The sequence below is a fragment of the Phoca vitulina genome, unplaced genomic scaffold, assembly GCF_004348235.1.
Source record: "Phoca vitulina isolate PV1807 unplaced genomic scaffold, GSC_HSeal_1.0 scaffold13, whole genome shotgun sequence".
NCBI classification, from domain to species: domain Eukaryota; kingdom Metazoa; phylum Chordata; class Mammalia; order Carnivora; family Phocidae; genus Phoca; species Phoca vitulina.
Genome location: NW_022589716.1, coordinates 36,564,222 through 36,591,810, shown reverse-complemented (window position 1 = coordinate 36,591,810; position 27,589 = coordinate 36,564,222).

The following is a 27,589-nucleotide window of genomic DNA, read 5'->3' as shown; positions in this document are numbered from 1 at the left end:
TATGTTTAAACATAGGCATATAGACTTATCAATTCATTTACAGCTGCAGGGACACTAGAAAATTGCAGTAAAAGTTTTGACATTCACTCTTAGCAGAACTATCATTAGTCCCTGGAAGACAGCTAATACAAAACTGTTCAGTGAAAAGCACATTGGTTTGGGCAGGAAATAATCTTTATTGTCATATTTAATGCTACCCAGGAAAGCTATCTGATTACCTTGTGCCCTATTTATCATAATAATAATCTTGGTTAATATTTTCCTAGCAATCATTATGGGCCAGATACTTTAATGTTTTAATATTAATTTTTAAAACCATTAAATGTTTTAAAATCTTGAGTCTTTAATCATTTCTATAGTTAGTGTATGTAGTATTATCATTTTTATTTTACAGACAGGGAAATTGAGAATCAGACAAAAGTTACATAGCTAAGAAGTCTCAGAATTGGGATTTGAACCCAAGCAATTGAGATCCAGAGCTGGTAATTTTAGCTGCTATTCTATTTTGCTGCCTATTCCTAGATTTCCCCTATTACATGTGAAAAATGGGAGCAATGTAAATGGACTCTATTTCAGGAAAATACAGCTACTTTGGTATTTAATATGATAAAGGAATGCACTTGTTTTCAGATTATATCATGGCTATGAAAGAAATTACTTTGGAGAAGACAGAAGTATCAGAAAGACCTTGAAAATGGAATGAACCCAATATTCAATATAAAACTATGGGTAGCAAAAAAGATGGTGTGTCAATCTCATTACAGGCTGTAAGAGATGGCAGAAAAACATAAAACCAAGATTTCGGCATGGCTATGCACTTCTCTCAGGAAAGTGTCAGGGATTTGGGGTCCAGAGACTCACAGTCCAGCTTAGGAGCCACAGTTTCCCCACTACTTAATCCTTATGACTTGCAATACCTTCATATGTTAAATTGGAATATTTTTACTCATTTCTCAGCATGGCAGTGGGCACTACAGCAGATAATAGATGTGAAAAACATCTGGAAACTCTAAAGTGAAATGTTCATGCCTTATATGATTAATTTTACTATTAAGAATTAATTATTTAAGGTCCACAGGAGAGTAGTATCAATGTGAAGCAAAAAAGAAGAGGAAATTGCCTAAGGAAAGAGCATTAATTATTTACATAATGCATGAATATTATAAATATATATCTAAAACAAAAGTACAGGTGCAAATACTATATACCTATAAGCATAGCAAAATGCCTGGCCAGATTCACATAGTTTTCTCTTGGTGATGACATTGGAGGGATAGCAGAGTTGTAGAATGATACTTTTTTACATAAATGTAAATATAATTATGTATACATACAAGTACACATGTATATATGCACATATGCCATATGCATACATACACACACATAATCTTTTTATAGATACACATACATGATAAAATTATGGGTGATTTTAACTGTTTTTCTGTATTTTTCAAAAATTTTATAAAAAAAGAAAGAATGGTTATGTATTATATAAATATCTACTTATAAAGAGTAGAAATAAACACATACTTAGATAAGAAGACACTACCAAGCCTTTAAAAATCTAAATAGATAAGATAGGGCAAAAGAAAACATTGATATAAGAGCATTTGCTTAGAAAAGTAGAAACTGATATATTGGAGAAAGTTCTCGATTCATTAAATACTCCCCATGTGTCAGAAATAGTTACAAACACAGTCACATAAAATCCTTCAACTAATCCTATGACTGAGACACTGATTATTTCCATTTCACAGGTGAAGAATCTAAGGATAACAGCAGTTAATTCACTTCTGAAAGTAACCCAATAGTGGCAAAACTAGCATCTACATTCAAGTCTGCCAGATTCCAAAGACCCCAGCTGATTAAACTTCCTGATTGCTATAGTGCTATGGACTGGTGGAAACACCAAATACATGAAAGCACATCTTTTGGAAAAAAGGGAAAAAAATAATAAGGTAGGACTGCTAAAAAAAAAAAAAATTGTGCTCAGCACCATACATCATATAGAGTTTGTAGTGTTGAAGCAAGCTTATGACAGGTCATTCTGAAGACAAGGGAAATAGTGAAGTTTTTGAGACAACCCAATCACTACATGAGAACTCCAGAAATACCAGGTATTGGAAGGCATTTCTGCTGCTGAACTCCAACTATAAAGCCTTTGCAGAGATCTGCTTTATGACAGTCACTAAAAGAAAAGCTACATATGGCAAATAGAGCAATGGTTTAAAAAAAAAAATCAAAACAAAGCACAATTTTTTTTTGTCACACTCTGAGGAAATATGCCACGTGGAAAGGAGGTAGACAGAAAAACTATAAGGATTATAGAGCAAAGCAAAGAAAGAAGTAGAGGACTATAAGCAATAGAAGAAGGCAAGGTAAAATAGGGAATTGAGTGGTCAAAAGTAAAGAAGGTGGAGGCCAAGAAAGTAAGTTATAATCATTATTTATCCTTCTGGTTCAAGGGTTAAAAATAGAAAGAAATACATTGAAAATGCCTCCAAGAAATTTATCTTTCACATTCTAGTCTTAAAAATACATATCTCTCTTATGAAAAGGCTTACAGGAAAAAAAAATGTGTGAAGGAGCAAACTTATTGCAAAAAACTCAAGTATCATTACAATATAGGAGGTAGAATCTGTCACAGCTTGAAGACAATTGGTCTGAATAAGACATGTCGTTTAACACTGGAAAGGTAAAATTGCATTCTATTTTCTCCTGAAAGAACTCTATGTTCTCCCGTGGGAAACAATTTCTCCCTTTCATAAAACCAAATGTCTGCCACCTATTGGTTCTTTCAAATTATCTCTTTGGGCCAGTAGGCTCACTTATTAAGAGTGTCATTAATAGTCGTCTCAAAGATAAGGAGGACAAAGAAGCAATTTCCCCTGGGCCTATGCTGGAAAGATAATCTACAAGTGAATGTGGCATTACTGAAATGCTCAAGTCCAATGTGTCAGTTGAAACAAAGCATAAAACATGGAATGACTGAGTATCAGTGGAAGAAAAAAAGAAGTAATGAGATGAAGCGACAATGCTACAAGGCTAGATAGATGCCATATAATGCAAAGGGATAAATGACAGAGATGAGACCAAAAGTTGGGGGGACCCATGGGGGAAACTACTGTTTGATAAAGGGGGACACATAGTGACCATGAAGGAGGGAAATTCGATGTATTGGCAAAATGAGTATTGGGCACCCAGTCATGAGAGAGAAGATAAAAAGGTTAAGTTGAAGAATATAGCACAAGGACTACAGAAATTGAAAAATAAAATTCATCTTGTGATGAACACTGGGTGTTATATGCAACTAATGAATCGTTGAACACTACATTAAAAACTTAGTAATTAAGGCACACATTTCTATGTGGTATCTCTACTTACCCCACATTCGTGATTGCACAGTAAATATTGGGTTACATGGAAATGTTACTAAACTGAAGAGAAAACTGTCTTCACATCACCATTTAATAGGTTGAGATGAATGGTAGGAACTTCAAGATACCAGATTGAAAAGACACCTGTTCTTGTGGCTGATGTCGTCAACCCTATTCCCCTCTGCAGGTATCGAGAAAGAATGGCAAGTTCCCCTTTGAGATTGAATTTCAAGGGTCTCAAATCTGTGTTGAGTACAATGGCAAAATGTATGCTTTTGGGGCCAGCCACAACGGAGTAAGAGAAAATAAATGATATTCAATTGCTGTCACTTAAGTTCTAGAGCACAGAGAACTTCAGAGGATTAATGAGCAAACTGTGATCCCTGAATCATACCACACAACCCTTCCATGTGCTGTTCTAACCCAACCCCTACTCCAGGTGGGAGCCTCATGTCTCACTTGGTCTATGGACTTTTGGTGCATACAGAGAACTCTCAGAAAACTTAGTGGCCCCTATGGTACTAGATAAAAGTAAGGCAACGATGGGGGCGTGCAGGGAGGGAGGGAAGGACCAAGGCAGAGAGGGTATAGTGGTTGAATTATGTCCCGCAAAAAGATATGTTCAAGCCTTAATTCCCAGTGCCTGTGAATGTGACCTCACCTGGAAACAGATGCAGATGTAATTAAGTTAAGAATAGGCCATACTGGATTAGAGTGGGCCCTAGATCTAATGACTTGGATACAGAGGCACATAGAGAAGAAGGTTGTGTGATTATGCAGGCAGAGACTGAAATGAAATGTCAGGAGTCACTGGAAGCTCAGAAGAGGCAAGGAAGAATACTTCCCTAGAGCCTTCGCTTCAGAGGGAACATAGCCTTCCTGACACCTTAATTTCAGACTTCTGGCCTCCAGCATTGTCAAAGAGTAAATTTCTTTCTTTCTTTCTTCCTTTTTTTTTTTTTTAAACTACCCTGTCTGTAGTTCTTTGTTATGGCAGTCTTAGAAAACTGATATACAGGGAGAGAGAGGAGGACAGACTCATAAGAACACAAATGCATTCTACTTCACTTGATCATTAATCTATCTTTCCTGAAAAGGAATTCATAAACTGTCTTGGTGTAACCTTGACAACAACATCAGTAGTGATCATACCAACAGGTTGTTTTGAAACATTTTTGGGTTTCCAAAGTAATCACCATAAAAATGTTTGAGTAGATATCTGTCATCTATGTATACTCATCTATGTATGTGATAGTCAAATGTACTAATATACTAGCATTTATTAAACATTATAACTAAATGAAAATATTAATTAATAATGGATAGAATAAAGAACAAAGAAATGTCTTAAATACTATCATATTTATTAATGATACATAAAATCATTTTTCTCACTAACCTATTACACAACATATTACTAATAATAACATTTTCAGAGAAAGCAATCGAATTGGATTTGCCTTATAATTTTTTTAAAATCTTGCATGCACGCTTTGTCATAAAGCTTTGAAAAGCCCCAGTTCAAATTCACTGTTTTGCAGTATCTGTTTTTAATGACTGTAAGAATCATAAAATTTACCTCATGATGATGCATGGGCCCACTCTTGGAGGGGGGCTATGTTGACTGTTCTCATGAAATCATGAAACTTTATTTCCAACTTCATGCACTAGTTAATGTAAGGTTTGGATTAAAACAGGCTAGTGAATTTCCCCTCCCTTGCTGTCTATGTATTCCATTTTCAAACCAGGTAGAAGGTATATTTTTTCCAGTTTAATCAAAGTGATCAAATCCATTAAAACTTCTCATGTAAAGGATATCGAAACAGCTTACAAAATTTCAAAATCCCATTTCTGAGCATAAGTGCCCAAGTATGAGAGTTTTTATAGGTGGTATACTTAGTATTTTAAAAGACAAACTCATACAATGATAGAAATATTCCCACACATCTGTTTTTAAAAGCTTGCTCCATTCCATGATTTTCCTTCTAAAGGTAGTAATTTTTCTCACTCACTATTAAAACATCATTTTTACTTTGAAGATGCAAATTAAGTGTGACAACAACACAATAGAGATGGCTTCCTTTATTGGAAAAAGCTTTATAAGGTGTGCTTTTGGGGATACTGCAAACAGGACTGATCTCTTCCAATAACAATAAAAAAAATACTATCCACATAATGGCCAGTCAACATTTGTTAGGGGAAATTTTATTCTAACATAAGCAAGATGTGTGTGTATTCATAGATATGTATGTGTATATATGTATGTATATATATATCTAATATATACTGTATACAAACAGTACACATACTATATTCATGCATATATACACATGTCTATATGTATACATATATACAAGTGTGTATACTATACACTATATACATACTATAGGCATATATATTATATTCTACAAGAAGAAAGACTTTGGCTAGAATCAAATCTAACCCCATCCCCCACCCCCAGCATCTGGTACTTTGCATATAATATCTCATGCAATCTTCCCAACAGTTTATGAGAAATAGGCACTATTGTTTATCCCCATTTATAGAGGAGGAACATAAAATGAGAAAGGATGTGAAATAAGTTAAATAGTGAGGGTTAAATGAGTAATTATGGGTAGGTCATAACAATAGCAACCATTAGGACTTGGTGTTGCAATTGGATGTATCTGATTCCAAAACTAATGCTCTGATATCAGCCCCATTCTGGTTTCAGGTTTTGATAGGTTTGGGTGTAAGGAGATAAATAATTCAAATATACTCAAGTCCTAATAAATGCTCAGTAAGTGTCTCAAGTGGGGTAAACCTGGGAGATGTAGAGTGGTTAGAAGCTGACAGTAAAAGCCTACTGCAAACTTTTGCTTAGGGTTTGTTCGTATTTGTGATCTCTTCATATAAACAGTTAAAATAGACAACATTACATAAGAAGGAGTATAAAAAAACCCAGAATATCACCATGCTTTTGTGTGAGACACTGCCTTGAGACTTCTGCAATACTTAGAGTGGATATATACAATGTATGTCAAAGCTTTATGAACTAGAGCAAAATAATAATGCAGGAAAGAAGGTTGAGTGCAGTCAAATTACTTTTTTTCCCCTTTTAGTAATTCCATGTCCTGATTCAGTAACTCCTGGCATACTCTTTGGACATCCGTTATGCATATACAAGCAAAATGTTTCTGGCATCTACTCACAAAACAGCCTTCTTCTGTCCGTTTAGTTCTTTAGAAAATTTGATGTACTATGAACATGAATAGTATACTTAGGAGACAAAAGGGAAATTTTGTTTAAGAAAAGAGAAGGGACAGTGCTTCACATGTAGGGCTCTCAGTACTGGTTGCCAGGAAAGCAGACGAGAAAATGAAAAATGGCTAGAGAGTTTTGTTGCAGAGTTGGGCCCAATTTATAAGGAGAAAAAAAAAAAACAATAAACATGATAGGTTGCAAGAACATTATAATCTAGGGCACAATGTAGGTGCAGAAAAAATTGAAACCAATAGCAGAGAGAGGTCCTAAGGAGTAATAGGAAGAACTAGGGGTCACACCAGGAATGACAAGAGAGGAAGGCAATAGGCAAATATGGAACCCCAAGAGTGATGACATAGAAACCAAGGACAAAGATTAGAGATATGTATTAAGGAGACACATGGGACACTCATATGAAAAATCCTACAGTTCTGATAGATGGTCTTTGTTTAGTTTAAGCCAGTTTTATGTGGGGTGCCTGAGCTTGCTTTTGACTCTGTTCTCTAACTAAAATGGATTTTTTTTAAAAAAAGCAGAAGACACTCAAACATTTATTTTCTATTCCCTCTCTCTTCAGTTTTCAAAGTTAATTGTTTTTTTTACTAGAAACAAAAAATGGGCTTGAAAATGGGCCATCAATTATTGCTCAATGTTCATTACTGAAAATAAAATTAATTTGATTTGAATTTTTCACCTAACATTTGCCAGGCCATGTTTTAAATAACTTTAAGAGAATTATTTAATCCTCAAACAATACTAATCCTGAGGATGTGAAGAAACAAAATTGACAATGAGTTGATCATTGTTTAAACTGGATAAGGGGCAGATGGACATATATAAGACCTTTCTCTTTAATTTTATATATGTTTAAAAATTTCCAAAATTAAAAAAAATTATAAAAAAGCAACATTAGTTATAAGTTATCAGCCCCATTATAGGGGATGAGAAAATTGAACTTGGGAGAGTTCAGATGTCTTAGTCATAATCAAAAACAAGCAATGAGTGATACAGGTAGAATTTAGACTCAAGTTTCACTGGTTTAAGAATAAAAAGTTCTAAAACCACAGCAGCAATAGAAGCACCAACATATAAATGCTCAATATATAAACCACGAGACAGTTTCCACCTCAAAATTCTCATATCAGGCCACAGTGTAGTATCAGAGCAGGTACAAAACAAAGACATTCAGTTTCTCTCCAGATAGTTTACAAATAGTATATTGATATCAGATTAAACAATATTTGTCCCATGACATAAATTTTATCAATATTAAGTGAATAATAGATTTTGGTCAATAATGACTTCAACATGAGTCTCTCATTCTTCCAAATTTGAGTTACTATTTCACAGACCCCAAAGTAAGGAATTAGGAGCACAAATTCTAGACTCTGGTAGACCCGAATTTGAACGCTTTGTCTATCATTACAGCTCTGTGAACTTGGTACACTAACTACTCTAAGCCCTAGTATTTGCTTTGCAAAATAGGGACAATAAAGACCTAAGCATAGAAGGTCATGATGGACAGCTTAATAAAATGTGAGTAAAGTATTTAGCAAGGAATGGAGCCCATAGCACTTGACAACAACTTGAAAAGTTATTGACTATTATTATGAATATAAACCCGGTACTCTAGGCTCAGGGAAGTCTCCCAGAGGAGCCAATATTTTAATGGGGTCTAAAAGATTGCAAGGAATTTGATTAGTGAGGAAAGAGAAAGAGGTGGCCATTTTAAGAAGAGGAAATATCGAGTGATATAGATGATAAAAAGATGTGTGTCAGTCTCATAGAGGCAGCAAGAGATGGTGGAAAAACATAAAATCAACAGTTGAAGAGGAGAGAGAGAAAGAGAGATCTCACCAATAAAGGATCATACCTGATCATTGAGTAATTTGCCAAAAAAATTGCTGAAAATCCTTACTGAATGTTGAGCATTCATAATTACCACTCACTAACTCATCTAAGGGACACACTGGCTATAGGGCTTTGCCAAAAAATTCCTTTAAATAAAATGGCACCTTGTCTTCTCAATTGAATTGTGAATTTCTTTAAGGAAATAGACAAACTTCTACATTCCTTTCATGATCCACAGCAGCTAGTATGCACTAATGAATAAATATTGATTAGCAGATTAGAAAGGGAAGGGAAGGAAGCATGTTGTTAGAATTGTCACACAGGGTCAACCAAATATCTCCAGGGCTGGAAAGCGTTTTCCTAACCACCATGCCAAAGAACATGCTATGTATGCAGCCTCACAAATCAAATGGGAAAAAAGCAGGTTTAACTTGTAGAAAGTAGACATGGGTAAAAATATAACAAAATAAAAATTAAGAAAAAACACAACTCCCAAAGCTACAGAAACAGATGCTAAAGCACTGGAACATTAGTTCCCCTTGAAATAACTGCATAAAAACAGCAAAGATATGTGCAAAGATGTTTTTGTGCTCAGTTTAAGAAAATTTTATTTCTTGAAGACAGTAATTTTGTTCAATTTCATTATATAAGAAACCAGCTTTAAAACAGAATTTCCTGAACAAATCTTAGTACAAAGAGAGAAGAAAAGACTAAAGGTATGTATCGCCTAGGGGTATCTTGTATGTGGATGGTCAGCATTGCCAGGTAAGAACACCTACAGAGGAGCAGGGTTAAGAAAATTCCTTGAAATTAACCAGGAAAAATGAACTTCAGCATCACCCACAGAAAACCACACAACAATTAGCATTGGTGGGGAGAAAAAGAGGAAACTTGCTTCATAGTCTTCCCTTTTGCAAAAGAATTACTTTAAAAAATAAAACATTCTCTTTTAACTGACAATCTCTTACCTGTCTAACATTATCAAATGTGGTAAATTAGCTTTCTAACTCCCCTATTATTACTCTTTCTGGTGACTGAGCTGTGGTTTTAAGAGGCAATGGGAGCAAAAAACAAAACAAAACAAAACAAAAAAAACCCAAAAACCAAACCAAAACAAAACAAAATATTTTTAATGTCAGTTTACATGCAAAAATTTCGGTATGTCTTCAAGCGTAGGGCAATGTCAGAAACATAACTTTCCCAGTTCAAAAATCTTAATATAGGAGAAAGAATGTATGTATCAACTCTTTCATAAAAAATGGAGTGAGTTTCATTCCACTTTACAAAAGACAGTTTTCTTCTTCCTTTGGGAAAAAAAGATCATCATTTCAAAACCTGGGAAAACAGACAAATAAATGATTCAATAAAAAGCACATAAAAAGGAATTAACAACTATATTTAGGCATTGTACAAATCACTTAAGAAAAGGTGAAAGAGGCTTTAAAAATGAGGAATAAAACTGAGTTCTAGAATTCTCTAAGTTCAAATAAAAATGGAAAATATTAAAAAAAAAAAAGATTTGGAGTTGGAAAAAAATGACAACAAAACATGCTTTTTAATGTTATACAAAAAGCCAGAAAGAAGTTTATCCTGCTTTTAATGTGGAACCATGAGCATGACAAAAATAAGTAATTAGATGGAAGGTGTTTTCAATTAAGTTCAACACCATTTAGCATTGGGCCAATGGGGAAAAAAAAACATTATAAACTGCATTTGTGAGGTTTCTTGAAGTAGAACTATGAACTGGGGCTGTGAATTGCTGAACATGTTTCAATTGTTAAGATATTTATTGCCTGACATGTTTAAAATAAAATGATTCAAAATCCTACAAACGGGAAAATTAGTAATAGGTCTTTAGAACCACCTAGGTATTTTTCTTGTAATACATAAATATGTGTTGTTCAGATAATGTATCTTATGAGAAAATGTCAAAGCAGAAACCAACTTTGACAACAGAAGAAATATTGAAGAACTATGCAGTAAAAAATGATGAGAGCCAGACATTTTTTTCATAATAGGGATATATTTTAATCTTATGCCAACAAGTATATTCATTATATACTTATGCCAACCAGATCCGTATCATTATAACAAATATGCCAGGTATATCTGGGCTTTTACATGAGGTAAATAATAGTGAAATACCCTATTTTTTACGCTATATGTCTTTTAGAAAGCATGCTTATTTCCCCACTTCTTCCCTGCTGTGTTCTGACTCTAGGTGCTTAGTGACCAGGCCAATAGGTACATGATAGGCAGACACTCTATAAAGGTGTGTGAGGCAATGATGTAATAGTTCAATTGGTTAATGATTTTAAACAGCATAGTGCATTGATACAGACTATATTATACCCAAATTTCTGGCAACAACATAATTATTACCCTACTGTTTTAATTTTTCTAAGCTATCTATATTCATTGTCTGTTAGCGTATAAAAATAATTCAATAATACAAAAATGCTAACCACTTAAACAGAACATTTTCGAAAAGCTGTTCTCAATTGGTTGTAAAGACAGAGAAACAAAGAACTCAACAAACACATACAAATATGAAATAGCTATAAATTTTACTTTTTTCTAAAAATTTTTCAAACAAAATATCATGTTTTTCCAGAACTGGTTATATTCAAAGAAAATGTGTACATTGCATATAATGTAGCTGACCATACACTAATCATATGCCATAATATGTTATATATTAATTATACACTATAATATACTCCATCCTAATCATAAACCATAATGTAATTTATATTAACATCCAAAGAAGACATAAATGAAGATTTTTACATCTCTAATGTGATAGAAGTCTATCTTTTGCTGATGTCATATTTGTTTGCAAAAGAAGAATCAGATGAGGAGATAAAGAATTTCCTTGAATATATATTCTTGTTTTACTCTGCTGAAACATATGCTAGGTAAAGGTAATCAATGATTAGTTGATTGATATTTGAAGCAATTTCTATTTTTAAAATAAAATAAATTAAAAATGTGTTCCTTTATTTTGAATACAGAATTTTTAAAAGTGACATATTAAAAGAAAGCTTTTCATTGCTTATGTGTATTTTAGTGGACCATTACAATGATTTTGATAGTTGAGGATGGCAGGAAAATAAAAAAGAAATACTCAGGTTTTAATGATTATACTTTTTCAATCGTTCAAGAACAGGGATATCTGTCTATCTATCTATCTATCATCTATCTATCTAAAGAGATAGAGGAGGGCAGGTATCAATACCCTACTTGACAATTTTGCCTACATCTAGTCATGTAAGAGATAATATTTCCATTTAAATCAAATTATCGCAAACAGGTGAATTTCTAAATACCAGCTAACCTTGTAGGAAGAAATTACCCTAAATATATATGAGCTTAAAAATTAGTTACAACTCAATATTTCCAGTTATTTTGTAGTCAGATTTCAAGATGAAATGTTTCAAATTAACTAAAAATTCTCCATGCCAATATCTCTCTAGCTCATTTTAGATGAAGAAATGCAATATGATCAACAAATACCCTCTCAGAGTCACACAATATAATGTGGTTTTCTTATTCTAGCCCTTTATTGTGATGTCAGTTTCATCAGGGCCAAAATATTTATTATACTACCACCATCATGATAAATAATAACATAATTCTTTATATAGCTCTTCAAACTATTTAATTAATATTTCATTAATATTAAATGCTGTGATTTCAAGAAATATCTTGGGAAGAATTATATTTCAAAACCTGAAAGTAATAAAATATTTTTCAGTGTCATAAGCAGAAAACATATCCTGTAGATTATGATAGTCACAACAGCAACTTTCATCTACCTGTGTCATATGCCATATTGAGTGAGGAATATAGGCACATGGGTGTGGCCTCAGAGATTGAGAACATAGTCAAATATCATTTAAATGGCTTTTACAACTGCTTAAGCATTTGTACAATGGCAAGGTTTGAACAATATAACAGTGTTAGTATTCAATAAAAGCAAATCCAGAGGCGCCTGGGTGGCTCAGTTGTTAAGCGTCTGCCTTCGGCTCAGGTCATGATCCCAGGGTCCTGGGATAGAGCCCCTCATTGGGCTCCCTGCTCTGCGGGAAGCCCGCTTCTCCCTCCCCCACTCCCCCTTCTTGTGTCCCCTCTCTTGCTGTGTCTCTCTCTGTCAAATAAATAAATAAGATCTTTAAAAAAATTTTAAAAAAATAAAAGCAAATCCATACAGTTCTTGTATTTGAATGAGTAAATAAAATATTCAACTCTCCAAAGGTACTGAAAAACCAAGATACTTTGTGATGACTTAATAATGTCCTTTTGCAAGGAAGGGTGGTGGCTGAATCATCAGAGAATGAAGGACACACTAATGAATTTAAAATCATGAGTAAACCCAACAAAAATATTTTTTATTCCAAAGAAATAATGGATAATAGTTGCTTCTGTTTGTGTAAAGTAGAATTGCATGGATGACAATGCTGAAATAAAAAGTCTTACATCTACCCTACTTAACTTGTATAGCATTTTGTATGTATAAATTCCAACAGAATTTGCTTTACATTTTAGTCATGTAGTAGCCATGAAAAATTGTTCCAAACTATGAAATTTCTCTTAAAGAGAACACTTTTGCTTCTTGAAAAAAGGCAATGTTGGAGAAGTGATGTCACCAAGATGGCAGCATAGGTCATTCCTGACTTTGCTCTTCCTCGCAAGAAGAACAAACTAACAACTATTCATGGACAAGACAAGACTGAGAGAATCTTAGAACACAAAGGCGAGACTGAAGCACTCTCCCCTTCACCACAAAGACCAAGACAGCCTGCCTTAGAAAGGTAAGAGGAGTGTTTCACACTGACCACATTGCTCCCTACCCATATGAGTGAAGGACATCACTGAGATGTCTCCCCTGAGCCTACTGCTCTTCAAGTGAGAAAAGAGCCAAGGGGTGACATCCAGCTGCCCAATGTTTTGGGTTGCTTTGTGGGAGTCCCTACTCTGGTTTTACCCCATGGGAATCACAGATGAATATGCAGGGCTCACCTACTGACTGTAATGAAGAAGGGGGAGGAGTTTCCAGCAACCAGCTCTCAGATCTTGGCAGAATGAATTCCTACCCACAGAGCCCAGGTAGTAGTAGTAGTGCCAACCAGTGGTTCTGCTCATCTGCAGAACCATTTTGGGGTTACTGTTTGACCAAGGAACTTGGTGGGGTGCATGTCCATCTACTCTGGGTCCTCAAATGAGGGGTTTTGTCCACCTGGAGCCTGCTCTGTCCATGCCTAGCAGAATACCTGACTCATAACTCCACCCACTACAATTCCTGACCCCTCAACCAGAAAGCCTGTTCAGAAAAATTTGGGAGTTCCTTGAAATGGGCCTTCCCAGTCCCACCCAGGCAGGAGCCTGATTCATCCCCCCCTCCCCCCCGAATTATGGAGCACAGTCCCCAGCCCTATCTGATAGGAAGGGCTGGTGAGAATACCTGGAAGCTGCATAACCCAGCAACTGTTGAGCTGAGAATCAGGTGGGTAGAACTCATTACCCCAAAGCAAAAACCTGTGACACTGTTCAGCCAGGAAATTTGGAACAGTTTAGCTTGAGTCAAACCACAACCAAGAGTGTCCTGCTGTACCAGGTAAAAAAATTAATTCATAGCTCCACTTATTGCTAAATACAGCCTTTAGATTACCTGACCAGGGAACCTTGCCAGAGCACATGTGAAGCTGTGTAGCCCATCCAACAGCCCTGCTCATAATGGCACTGGAACAGAGCACAGCCCACAGCTTTCCCTATCAACAAAGAAAAAAATGGTTCTCATCTGACCAGGATATTTAGTATACATTATTGCCTGATTTTTTCCCTAAGCAACCAGTCATGCAGGCCTGGGGTTCTGTCCTACGGCTCTACCAGGACAGGGAAGTTAATTCATAGCCCCATCTGAATATAGTATCTAGCCCCAAATATCTAGTAAGCCATCCCAGAGAATTCAGGAAACCATGAAGTCCATCCTACAGCCTCACTTAGGCAGGGAACCAAGCCAGCAGTCCTACCAGCTGTTCTTAGCCAGTGGAAAACCCACCATCCCCATCATCAGAGCTCAAGTAGTTGCCTCATCCAAAAACAGACCCCAAAAGCAGGCCCTATCTGCCCAAGGACATTACCAGCAGACACATTCATAAGCCCTAACTGAGCTGACTGTCTGGTGAAGAACTATTTCTGCCAAAGTGAACCTTCAAAGTCTGGAATAGGAGCTTGGTTATTCAAATGCAGATATCGATGTAAGAAATCAAGGATCACAGAAAACCTGGTAAATATGATACCACTAAAGGAAATTAATAAAGCTTTAATAACCGATACTGAAGAAACAGATTCTTTGTCAGACAAAGAATCCAGAATATTCCTCTGAAAGCATTTAGCAAACTACAGGAACACAAAGGAAGACAATTAAACAAAATTTTTAAAATAATGCATGAATTAAACAAGAAGTTCAACAAAGAAAAAGATAAAATTAAAAAAAAACCACTGAAATCCTTGAACTGAGAAATTCAATAACTGAACTGAAGAATTCAGTAAAAACCTTCAAAAACAGACTTGACTATGCAGAAGGAAAAAATCCAGTCAGAAGAGCAAAAAGAAAAATGAGTGAAAAAGAGTGAAGAGAGCCTATGGGAATTATGGGATACAATAAAAAGAAAGACTATTCTCATGATGGGAATTCCAGAAGAAGAGAGAGAGAAAGGAACAGAAAGTATATTAAGCAGTAATGGCTGAAAACTTTCCAAACCTTGGGAGAGAAATGGACATCCAGCTCCAAGAGGCCCAGAGGACTCCAAATAGGTTGAACCTGAACAGGGCTACACCAAGACACGTTATAACTAAGTTGTCTAAAGTCAAAGACAAATAAAGAATTTTGAAAGCAGCAAAAGAAGAGAGAATTTACATACAAGAGAACGCCCATAAAACCGTTTCTCAACAGAAACTTTTTTAGCCAGAAAAGAATGGGATGATACATTCAAAATATTGAAAGAAAAAAAAAGGTCAATGAAGAACACTATAACCAGTGAAGCTATTCTTCAGAAATGAAGGAGGGATAAAGACTATCCCAAGCAAACAGAAGCTGAGAGGAAACATCATTACTAGACTTACTTTAAGAAAAATGGTAAAGGGAGTTCTTTGAGTGGAAATAAAAGAATGCTAAGAACATAAGAAGGCAGTGTAAAACTCACTGGTAATGATGAATATATAGTCAAAGTTGGATTCTGTAATATGGGAATGGTAATGGTGGTGCACAATTCACTTACAACTCTAGTTTAAAAGTGAAAAACAAATATAGTAAAAATAGCTGTAACTACTATAATCTGTTATTAGTTACACAATATAAAAAATATGGAACTTAGAACATTAGAAACCTAAAATTTGAGGAGTTGAGAAGTAAAGTGTGAACTTAGGAATTCTATTGAAGTTGCTATTAGTTTAAAATATGGTGTTATGGGCACCTGGGTGGCTCAGTTGGTTGGGTGACTGCCTTTGGCTCAGGTCATGATCCCAGGGTCCTGGGATCGAGTCCCGCATCGGGCTCCCTGCTCAGCAGGGAGCCTGCTTCTCCCTCTGCCTTTGCCTGCCACTCCCCCTGCTTGTGCTCTCTCTCTCTCTCTGTCAAATAAATAAATAAAATCTTTAAAATAAATAAATAAATAAAATAGGGTGTTATAATTTTAATATATTTTATGTAAGCCTCACAGTAACCACAAGGGAAGAACCTATAAATTGACACAAAGAACATGACAAAGAAGTCAAAGCATGCTGGTACCACAAGACATCAAGACACACACAAAAAAGACAGCAGGATAAGAAACAAGGAATAGTAGATACAGAACAATCAGAAAACAATTAGTATGACAATAATAAGTCCTTACTTATCAATAATTACTTTAAATGTAAACAGACTAAATTGTCCAATCAAAAAACAGAATGCATGGATTAAAAAAAAAGAGAGAGAGAGATCCAATGATATGCTGCCTACAAGAGACTCACTTTAACCTTAAAGACACACAGAGACTCAGAGTGAAGTAAAGGAAAAAGACATTTCAAACAAATGATAACAAAATCCCCCAAAACCAAAAACAAAAAAAAAACAGCCCCCCCAAAAAACTGAGTAGCCATACTTACATCAGGCAAAATAAACTTTAAACTAAAAATGCCAAAAATGAGACAAAAAAAAAAAGGTCATAATAAAATTATCAAGGAGTCAATCTAACAAAATACGACAACTGTAAATATTTCTGCACCTAAGATTGGAGAACCTAAATATATTAAATAAAAACTTAAGGAGGGCACATATTGCATGGAGCACTGGGTGTTATATGCAAACAATGAATTACAGAACACTACATCAAAAACTAATGATGTACTGTATGGTGACTAACATAACACAATAAAAAAATTCTAAAAAAAAAAACTAACAGAGATAAGAAGGAGCAATAAACAGTAATACAATAATATCTAGGGACTTTTAATACTCTCAACAATGAATAGATCATCCACACGGAGAATCAATAAGGAAACAGATTTGAAGAACACTTTAGACTAAGTGGACCTAACAGACATATACAGAAAATTCTAACAACAGCAAAATACACAGTCTTCTAAAGTGTACAGGGGGCATAAAATAGGTTATATGTTATGCCCCAAAGTAAGTCTTAACAAACTCAAGAAGATTTAAATTATACCAAGTATCTTATCTGATCACAATGGCATAAAACTAGAAATCAATTAACAGGAAAACTGGAAAATTCACAAGCACTTGAAAATTAAACAACACTTGCCTGAACAACAAATGGATCAAATAAAAAATTAAGGGGTAGATAAAAAAGTATCTTAAGACAAATGAAAATGGAAACCCAGAATACTGAAACTTCTGGGAGGCAGCAAAAGCAGTTCTAAGAGTGGAGTTCATAGCAATAAATGTCTACATTAAGAAGCAAGAAGATCCCAAATAAGCAAATTAGCTCCACACCTTAGGGAACCAGAAAAAGAAAAACAAATCTAGCCTGAAGTTAGCAGAAGGAAGAAAATAATAGAAATTAGAGCAGAAATTAATGAATAGAGAACAGGAAAACAATGGAAAAGATTAACCAAACTAAGAGTTTGTCCACTGAAAAATTAAGCAGAATTGACAATCTTTAGCTAGATTAACCAAGGATAAAAGAGAGAGGACCCAAATCAACAAATTTATAAATGAAAAAGGAGACATTACAGTGATTCTACAGAAATACAAAGAATCATAGGAAGCTACTGTGAGCAACCATACACTGACAAAGTGGACATCCTAGAAGAAATTGAAAAATTCTTAAAAACATATAAACTACAAAGACTGAATCAGGAAGAAATAAAAACTTTGGATAGACCAATTACTAGTAAGGAGATTGAATGAGTCATCAAAAATCTCCTAATGAAGAAAAGCCCAGGCCCAGATGGCTTCACTGGGGAATTTTACCAAATATTTAAAAAATTAATGTCCATCCTTCTCAAAATCTTTCAAAAAATGAAGAGGAGGGAAAACTCCCAAACTCATTTTCTGAGGTCAGCATCACCCTGATACCAAAACTAGAAAAAGACAATACCAGAAAAGAAAACTATATACCAATATTGCTGATGAATATTAATGAAACAATTCTCAGTAAAATAGTAGTAAAATTCAGCAACACATTATAAAGATCATTCACCATGATCAAATGGGCTTTATACCTGGAATGCAAGGATGGTTCAACATACACAAATTAATGTGATGCATCACATTAATAGAATTTTTAAAATCACATGATCATCTCAACAGACACAAAAAGTCATTTGACAAAATTCAAACTCAGTTCATGATAAAACTCTTAACAAATTAGATATAGAAGTAACATACCTCAACAGATAAAGGCCATAGATGATAATCCCACAGCTAATATCATGCTCACTGATAAAAGGTTGAAAGCTTTTCCTCTTGGGTCAGTAACAAGACAAGGGTGTCTACTCTCACCACCTCTAGTCAGTATAGTACTAGAAGTCCTTGCCAGAGCAATCAGGTAAGAAAAAGAAATAAAAGACATCAGAATTGGAAAGGAAGAAGTAAAATTGACTCTATTTGCAGATGACATGATTTTATATATAGAAAATCCTAAAAACCCCATGCAAAAAAACTGTTAGAACTAAACAACGAATTTAGTAAAGTTGCAGAATACAAAATTAATGTGCAAAAATCAGTAGTGTTTCTATACACTAGCAATGAGATATCTGAAAAAGAAGTAAAGAAAATGATCCTATTCACATTGCATTAAAAACAATAAACACGGGGTGCCTGGGTGGCTCATTCGGTTAAGCACCTGCCTTCAGCTCAGGTCATGATCCCAGGGTCCTGGGATGGAGCCCCACATCCAGCTCCCTGCTCAGTGGGGAGCCTGCTTCTCCCTCTCTTCCCGGCTTGTGCTCTCTTGCTATCTCTGTCTCTTTCTCTCAAATAAATAAATAAAATCTTAAAAAAAAATAAAAACAATAAAAAATACTTAAGAATAAACTTAACCAAGGAGGTGAAATTCCCCTACTCTGAAAACTATACAACATTGATGAAGCAAATAAATGGAAAGGTATCCTGTGTTCATGGATTGGGAGAACTAATACTGCTAAAATGTCTATACTACCAAAAACCATCCATGGATTCAATATAATCTTGATTGAGATTCCAATGGCATTTTTTACAGAGGTAGAAAAAATAATCCTCAAATGTATATGAAACCACAAAAGACACTGAATAGTCAAAGTAATCCTGAAAGAGAACAAAGTGGGAGATAAACTACTTGATTCCAAGCTATACTACAAAACTCTAGTAATCAAAACAGTAGGATACAGCCATAAAAACAGACATATAGATCATTGGAACAGAATTGAGAGCCCAGAAATAAACCCAAGCATGTATGATAAACCAATATTGGACAAGGGAACCAAGAATACTCAATGGAAAAAAGACAGTCTCTTCAATAAACAATGTTCAGAAAATTGGATAGTCACATGTAAAAGAGTGAAACTTGCCCCCTGTCTTACGTTACCAACAAAATTTAACTCAAAATTGATTAAACGTTTAAATTTAAGACCTGAAACTATGCAACTCCTAGAAAAAAAAAAAAGGAAAAAACATCCTTGACGTGAGTCTTAGCAATGATTCTTTTTCTTTTTTAATTTTATTTATTTGTCAGAGAGAGAGAGACTGCACAAGCAGGGGGAGCAGCAGAGGAGAGGGAGAAGCAGTCTCCCCACTAAGCAAGGAGCCCAATATGGGACTCAATCCCAGGACCCTGGGATCATGACCTGAGCCAAAGGCAGACAACTTAACCAACTGAGCCACCCAAATGTCCCTTTTTCTTGGGATACAATACCTAAAGTACAAGCAACAAAATAAGCAAGGTGGGGGGGGCACATCAAATAAAAAAGCTTCTGTGAAGCAAAAGAATTAACAAAGTGAAAAGATGCCCTACAGAATGGGAAAAAATATTTGCAAACCATATAGCTGATATCTAAAACATATAAAGAACTCATAGAACTCAATAGCAAAAAAAAAGACCCAAGTAATCCAACCAAAATGTCAAAAGATCTGAATAGACATTCCTCCAAAAAAGGTATACAAAGGCCAGTAGTAAGTAAAAAGATGTTCAACATTGCTAGTCATTAGGAAAATGCAAATTAAAACCACAAAGAGATATTATCTCATGCCTCTTAGAATGTGTAAGAGCTAACAAGAGCTAACAAATGCTGGTGAGGATGTGGAGAAAAAGGAAACCCTTGTGCACTATTAATCGGATTGAAAACTGGTACAGTCACTATGGAAAACAGTACAGAGGATCCTCATAAAATCAAAAATAGAACTATAATATGATCCAGCACTTTCACTTCTGGGAATATATACAAAGGAAACACAAACACTAACTTGAAAAGATATCTGTACCCCCTTGTTCATACAATATTATTTATAATAGTTATGTATATTTCAAGTGTCCATTGATGGGTGAATTAATGAAGAAAATGTGAGATAGATAGATGATAGATAGATAATTACTCAGCCATAAAAAAGAAGGAAACCTTCCCATTTGTGACAATGTGGATGGACCTTGAAGGCATTGTGCTAAGTTAAATAAGTCAAAGACAAATACTGTATGATTTCAGTTATGTGTGGGATCTAAACAAAACAAAACAAAACAAAACAAAACCAACAACTCATAGAAAAAGGGATAATATTTGTGGTTACTAGATGCAGGTGTTGGGGGCAACAGAAAAAAGGTGATCAAAAGGTACAAACTTCCAGTTACAAAATAAGTAAGTACTAAGGATGTAATACACAGTCTGATGACTCTAGTTAACCCTGCTGTATAATATATAAGAAAGTTAAGAGAATAAATCCTAAGAGTTCTCATCACAAGGAAAACTTTTTTTTCTTTTTTGCTTTCTTTTTTTATTGTATGTATATGAGATGATGGGTGTTAACTAAACGTATAGTGGTGATCATTTCACAATATATGTAAGTCAAACTATTACATTGTACACCTTAAACTTATACAGCAATATGTGTCAATTACATCTCAATAAAACTAGAGAAAGATAAAAAAATAAATAACAAAAAAATATAGCCAAAAAATCAATATCTTTAGAGGTGCATGGGTGGCTCAGTCGGTCAAGCATGGGACTCTTGGTTTCAGTTCAGGTCATGATCACAGGGTCCTGGGATTGAGCCCCACATTGGGCTCAGTGCTCAGCAGGGAGTCTTCTTGAGATTGTCTCCCTCTTCCTCTCCCCCTCAGAGGTTGGTCCCTCTCCCCACTTGCACTCTCTCTCAAATAAATAAATGAATAAAATCTTTAAAAAATAAATCAGTATCTTTTTTAAAAAGATTTTATTTATTTATTTGAGAGAGAGAGCAACCATGAGCATGGTAGGGGCTAAGGGAAGGGCAGAGGGAGAGGGAGAAGCAGACTCTCTACTGAGCAGCGAGCCTGAAGCAGGACTTGATCCCCAGGACCCTGGGACATGACCTGAGCCGAAGGCAGATGCTTAACTGAATGAGCCACCCAGGCGCCCCTTAATCTGTATCTTTGATAAAACATTAGTAATGGATTTTTAAAAACTATTAATATATCTATTAGCAACACTTTCAAATATGCATGGTATTATTTTTTTCCAGTGGGTTCCTAAACTTTCAGTTGCCTTCAGAATATTATCTTCCTAGTACAGTATTTCTTTTTTTTTTAAATAGGTTAATCGATGCCCAGTTTTATTGTCTTAAAAAAAGGGGAGGGTGCTTATTTGAAAATACAGCTAAGTACATTCTTATCTATGATTATTTACATTCATATACTGAAAATATTTATTATCTGGACAAATCCTGTGATATGCCATTTGTTATAAAATGAAGTTCTTACAATGAGTATGAGTAATTTATCCTTTTCAGATAATGGAAAAATGTATCAAATCTTCATTTATGTTCCAAACATTAAAAAAAAAAATCAAAATCAAAAATCTCAAGCCTGGGAAGCTATGAAAAAAGACCCACCACCCACAGCTCTGCTCCTTAGGACAACTTCTGCAAGGACATGGTATGTTTGCTGACTTTAAAATGTTTATTCATTGGAGGAAGAGGAAAGATGGCAGAGGAGTAGGGGACCCTATTTCAACTGGTCCCCGGAATTGAGCTGGATATCTACCAGACCACTCTGAGCACCCACAAAACCAGCCTGAGATGTAAGAAGATCTGGATCTCTACAAACAGAATATCGGAGGCACTGGTTTCAAGGTACGAAGTGGGGAGCCGTGATTCCACAGTCAAATATTGGAGGATAAACGGCAGCAGGAGGGTGCCTGGCTATGGGGATCCTACACTGCCGGTGAGCGACAGCCTCGCGTGCTGGGGATGGGGCTCAGACTCGCAGACCGGTAGTGGCGGGGAAAGGACTTTGGGGCAGCCCCCGGGGTGGAAACCCAAAGCGGCAGGGTCGTGCATGCAATCTGGGGGTGGCTGGTGGTTTTAGAAGCACACAGGGCAGAGACAGGCCCGACCTGGAGGCAGGACGGGGGCACTGTGGAGGGGCGCACAACCCAGGCTGCTGCAGTTTATAGCAGCACAGACAGAAATGGAGACAGTGTGGCCTGGAGAGCTCACTGAAGAACAGACTGTGGTCTCTCTGCTCTGAGGCAGAGGATTGGAAACAGTCTCTTCTGCTCTGACTCACGGAAGAGATGCCCAAAGCCACCAGGGAAAGCCACCAGAGAACAAAAGCCCCCAAAATTGATTCCAGCTGAGCCCATCCCCCACCACAGGGGGGCAGGGCAACTCCGCCCAAGCAGGGTTGCCTGAGTAACAGCGCGGCCGGCCCCTCCCCCTGAAGACAGGCTGGGAAAACAAGAGGCCAGCAACCCCAAGGTCCCAAGAAAATACGTGCATCTTGCTTGGGTTCTGGTCAATAATTTGGACTCTATACATTCTCTCAAACACCCATCAACAGAATGACTAGGAGGAGGAGCCCCCAAAATAGAAAAGACTCAGAGATTATGACTTATGCCGCAGATTTACAAAGGGATGCAGATATAACCAAGATGTCGGAGATGGAATTCAGGCTAGCAATTGTGAAGATAATGGCTAGAATGGAGAAATCAATTAATGGCAACACAGAGTCTCTAAGGGCAGAAACGAAAGCTGAATTGGCAGGACTTAAAAATGCTATCAATGAGATCCAATCCAATCTAGATAATCTAACAGCTAGGGTAAGTGAGGCAGAAGAACAAATAAGTGACCTGGAAGACAATATAATAGATAAAAAGGGAAAAGAGGAGGCCAGGGAAAAACAACTCAGAATGCATGAAAATAGAATCAGAGAAATAAGTGACACCATGAAGCGTTCCAATGTCAGAATGATCGGAATCCTGGAGGGAGTGGAGAGAGAGAGAGGACTAGAAGATGTATTTGAGCAAATCGTAGCTGAGAACTTCCCTAATCTGGGGAATGAAACAAACATTCGCGTCCTAGAGGCAGAGAGGACCCCTCCCAAGATCAAGGAAAACAGGCCAACACCCCGGCATGTAATAGTAAAACTTGCAAATCTTAGAACCAAGGAAACCATCTTAAGGGCAGTTAGGGGGAAGAGATTCCTTACGTACAGAGGGAGGAACATCAGAATAATGTCAGACCTATCCACAGAGACCTGGCAAGCCAGAAAGGCCTGGCAAGACATATTCAGGGTACTAAATGAGAAGAACATGCAGCCAAGAATACTTTATCCGGCAAGGCTGTCATTTAGAATGGATGGAGAGATGCAGAGCTTCCACGACTGGCAGAAACTGAAAGAATATGTGACCACTAAGCCGGCCCTGCAAGAAATATTAAGGGGAGTTCTATAAAAGGAGAAAGACCCCAAGAGTGATATACAACAGAAATTTACAGGGACAATCTATAAAAACAACGTCTTCACAGGCAACATGATGACAATTAATTCATATCTTTCAATAATCACTCTCAACATGAATGGCCTAAATGCTCCCATAAAATGGCACAGGGTTGCAGATTGGATAAAAAGACAGGACCCATCCATATGCTGCCTACAAGAGACTCATTTTGAACCTAAAGATACATCCAGACTGAAAGTGAAGGGATGGAGATCCATCTTCCATGCCAGCGGACCTCAAAAGAAAGCTGGGGTAGCAATTCTTATATCATAAAAATTAGATTTTAAACTAAAGTCTGTAATTAGAGACACAGAAGGACACTATATCATTCTTAAAGGGTCTATCCAACAAGAAGATCTAACAATTGTAAATATCTATGCCCCTAACATGGGAGCAGCCATCTACATAAGCCAACTATTAACCAAAATAAAGAGTCATATTGATAACAATACATTAATTGTAGGAGACCTCAATACTCCACTCTCAGCGGACAGATCATCTAAGCAGAAAATCAACAAGGAAACAAGAGCTTTGAATGATACACTGGATCAGATGGACCTCATAGATATTTACAGAACATTCCACCCTAAAACAACAGAATACAAATTCTTCTCGAGCGCACATGGAACTTTCTCCAGAATAGACCACATACTGGGTCACAAATCAGGTCTCAACCGAAACCAAAAGACTGAGATTATTCCCTGCATATTCTCAGACCACAATGCTCTAAAACTGGAACTCAATCACAAGAAAAAATTTTGCAGAAATTCAAACACTTGGAAGCTAAAGACCACTCTGCTCAAGAATATTTGGGTCAACCAGGAAATCAAAGAAGAACTTAAACAATTCATGGAAATCAATGAGAACAAAAACACATCGGTCTAAAACCTATGCGATACTGCAAAAGCGGTCCTAAGGGGAAAATACATAGCCATCCAAGCCTCACTCAAAAAAATAGAAAAATCCTGAATTCACCAACTAACTCTACACCTTAAAGAACTAGAGAAAAAGCAACAAATGATGCCTAAGCCATGCATTAGAAGAGAAATAATTAAAATTAAAGCAGAGATCAATGAATTAGAAACCAGAAACACAGTAGATCAGATCAACGAAACTAGAAGTTGGTTCTTTGAAAAAATTAATAAGATCAATAAACCACTGGCCAGACTCATCCAAAAGAAAAGAGAAAGGACTCAAATTAATAAAATTATGAATGAAAGGGGAGAGATCATGACTAACACCAAGGAAATAGAAACAATTATTAGAAATTATTATCAACAACTATATGCCAATAAATTGAGCAATCTGGATGAAATGGAGGCCTTCCTTGAAACCTATAAGCTGCCAAGACTGAAACAGGAAGAAATTGACAACCTGAATAGGCCAATAACCAGTAACGAGATTGAAGCAATGATCAAAAACCTCCCAAAAAACAAGAGTCCAGGGCCTGATGGATTCCCTGGGGAATTCTACCAAACATTCAAAGAAGAAATAATACCTATTCTACTGAAGCTGTTTCAAAAAATAGAAACAGAAGGAAAACTTCCAAACTCATTCTATGAGGCCAGGATTACCTTAATCCCCAAACCAGGCAAAGACCCCATCGAATAGGAGAATTTCAGACCAATATCCCTGATGAATATGGATTCCAAAATCCTCAACAAAATCCTAGCTAATAGGATCCAACAATACATTAAAAGGATCATCCACCATGACCAAGTGGGATTTATCCCTGGGATGCAAAGGTGGTTCAACATTCACAAATCAATCAGTGTGATAGAACACATTAATAAGAGGAGGGAGAAGAACCATATGGTCCTCTCAATTGATGCAGAAAAAGCATTTGACAAAATACAACATCCTTTCCTGATTAAAACTCTTCAAATTACAGGGATAGAGGGAACTTTCCTCAAGTTCATAAAATTCATCTATGAAAAACCCACAGCGAATATCATCCTCAATGGGGAAATGCTGAGAGCATTTCCCTTAAGATCAGGAACACGTCAAGGATGCCCACTCTCGCCACTCTTGTTCAACATAGTACTAGAAGTCCTAGTAACAGCAATCAGACAACAAAAAGAAATAAAAGGTATTCAAATTGGCAAAGAAGAAGTCAAACTCTCTCTTTTCGCAGACGACATGATACTTTATGTGGAAAACCCAAAAGACTCCACCCCCAAATTACTAGAACTCATACAGCAATTCAGTAATGCGGCAGGATACAAAATCAATGCACAGAAATCAGTTGCTTTCTTATACACTAACAACGCAACTGTAGAAAGAGAAATTAGAGAAACGATTCCATTTACAATAGCACCAAAAACCATAAGATGCCTCGTAATAAACCTAACCAAAGAGGTAAAGGATCTATACTCTAGGAACTACAGAACACTCATGAAAGAAATTGAAGAAGACACAAAAAGATGGGAAAATATTCCATGCTCATGGATCGGAAGAATAAATATTGTTAAAACGTCTATGCTACCCAGAGCAATCTATACCTTCAATGCCATCCCGATCAAAATTCCAATGACATTTTTCAAAGTGCTGGAACAAACAATCCTAAAATTTGTATGGAATCAGAAAAGACCCCGAATCGCCAAGGAGATGTTGAAAAAGAAAAACAAAGCTGGGGGCATCACGTTGCCCGATTTCAAGCTATATTACAAAGCTGTGATCACCAAGACAGCATGGTACTGGCACAAAAACAGACATATAGACCAATGGAACAGAATAGAGAACCCAGATATGGACCCTCAACTCTATGGTCAAATAATCTTTGACAAAGCAGGAAAAAACATGCAATGGAAAAAAGACAGTCTCTTCAATAAATGGTGCTGGGAAAATTGGACAGCCACATGCAGAAGAATGAAACTCGACCATTCTCTAACACCATTCACAAAGATAAACTCAAAGTGGATGAAAGACCTCAATGTGAGACAGGAATCCATCAAAATCCTAGAGGGGAACATAGGCAGTAATCTCTTTGACATCGCCCACAGCAACTTCTTTCAAGATACATCTCCAAAAGCCAGTGAAACAAAAGCAAAAATGAACTTTTGGGACTTCATCAAGATAAAAAGCTTCTGCACAGCAAAGGAAACAGTCAATAAAACAAAGAGGCAACCCACAGAATGGGACAAGATATTTGCAAATGACACTAAAGATAAAGGGCTGGTATCCAAGATCTATAAAGAATTTCTCAAACTCAACACCCAAAAAACAAATAATCAAGTCAAAAAGTGGGCAGAAGATATGAAAAGACACTTCTCTGAAGAAGACATACAAATGGCTAACAGACACATGAAAAAGTGTTCATCATCATTAGCCATCAGGGAAATCCAAATCAAAACCACACTGAGATACCACCTTACACCAGTTAGAATGGCAAAAATGGACAGGGAAAGAAACAACAAATGTTGGAGAGGTTGTGGAGAAAGGGGAACCTTCTTACACTGTTGGTGGGAATGCAAGCTGGTACAGCCACTTTGGAAAACAGTGTGGAGGTGCCTCAAAAAATTAAAAATAGAGCTACCCTATGACCTAGCAATTGCACTGCTGGGTATTTACCCCAAAGACACAGATGTAATGAAAAGAAGGGCCATATGCACCCCAATGTTCATAGCAGCAATGTCCGCAATAGCCAAACTGTGGAAAGAGCCGAGATG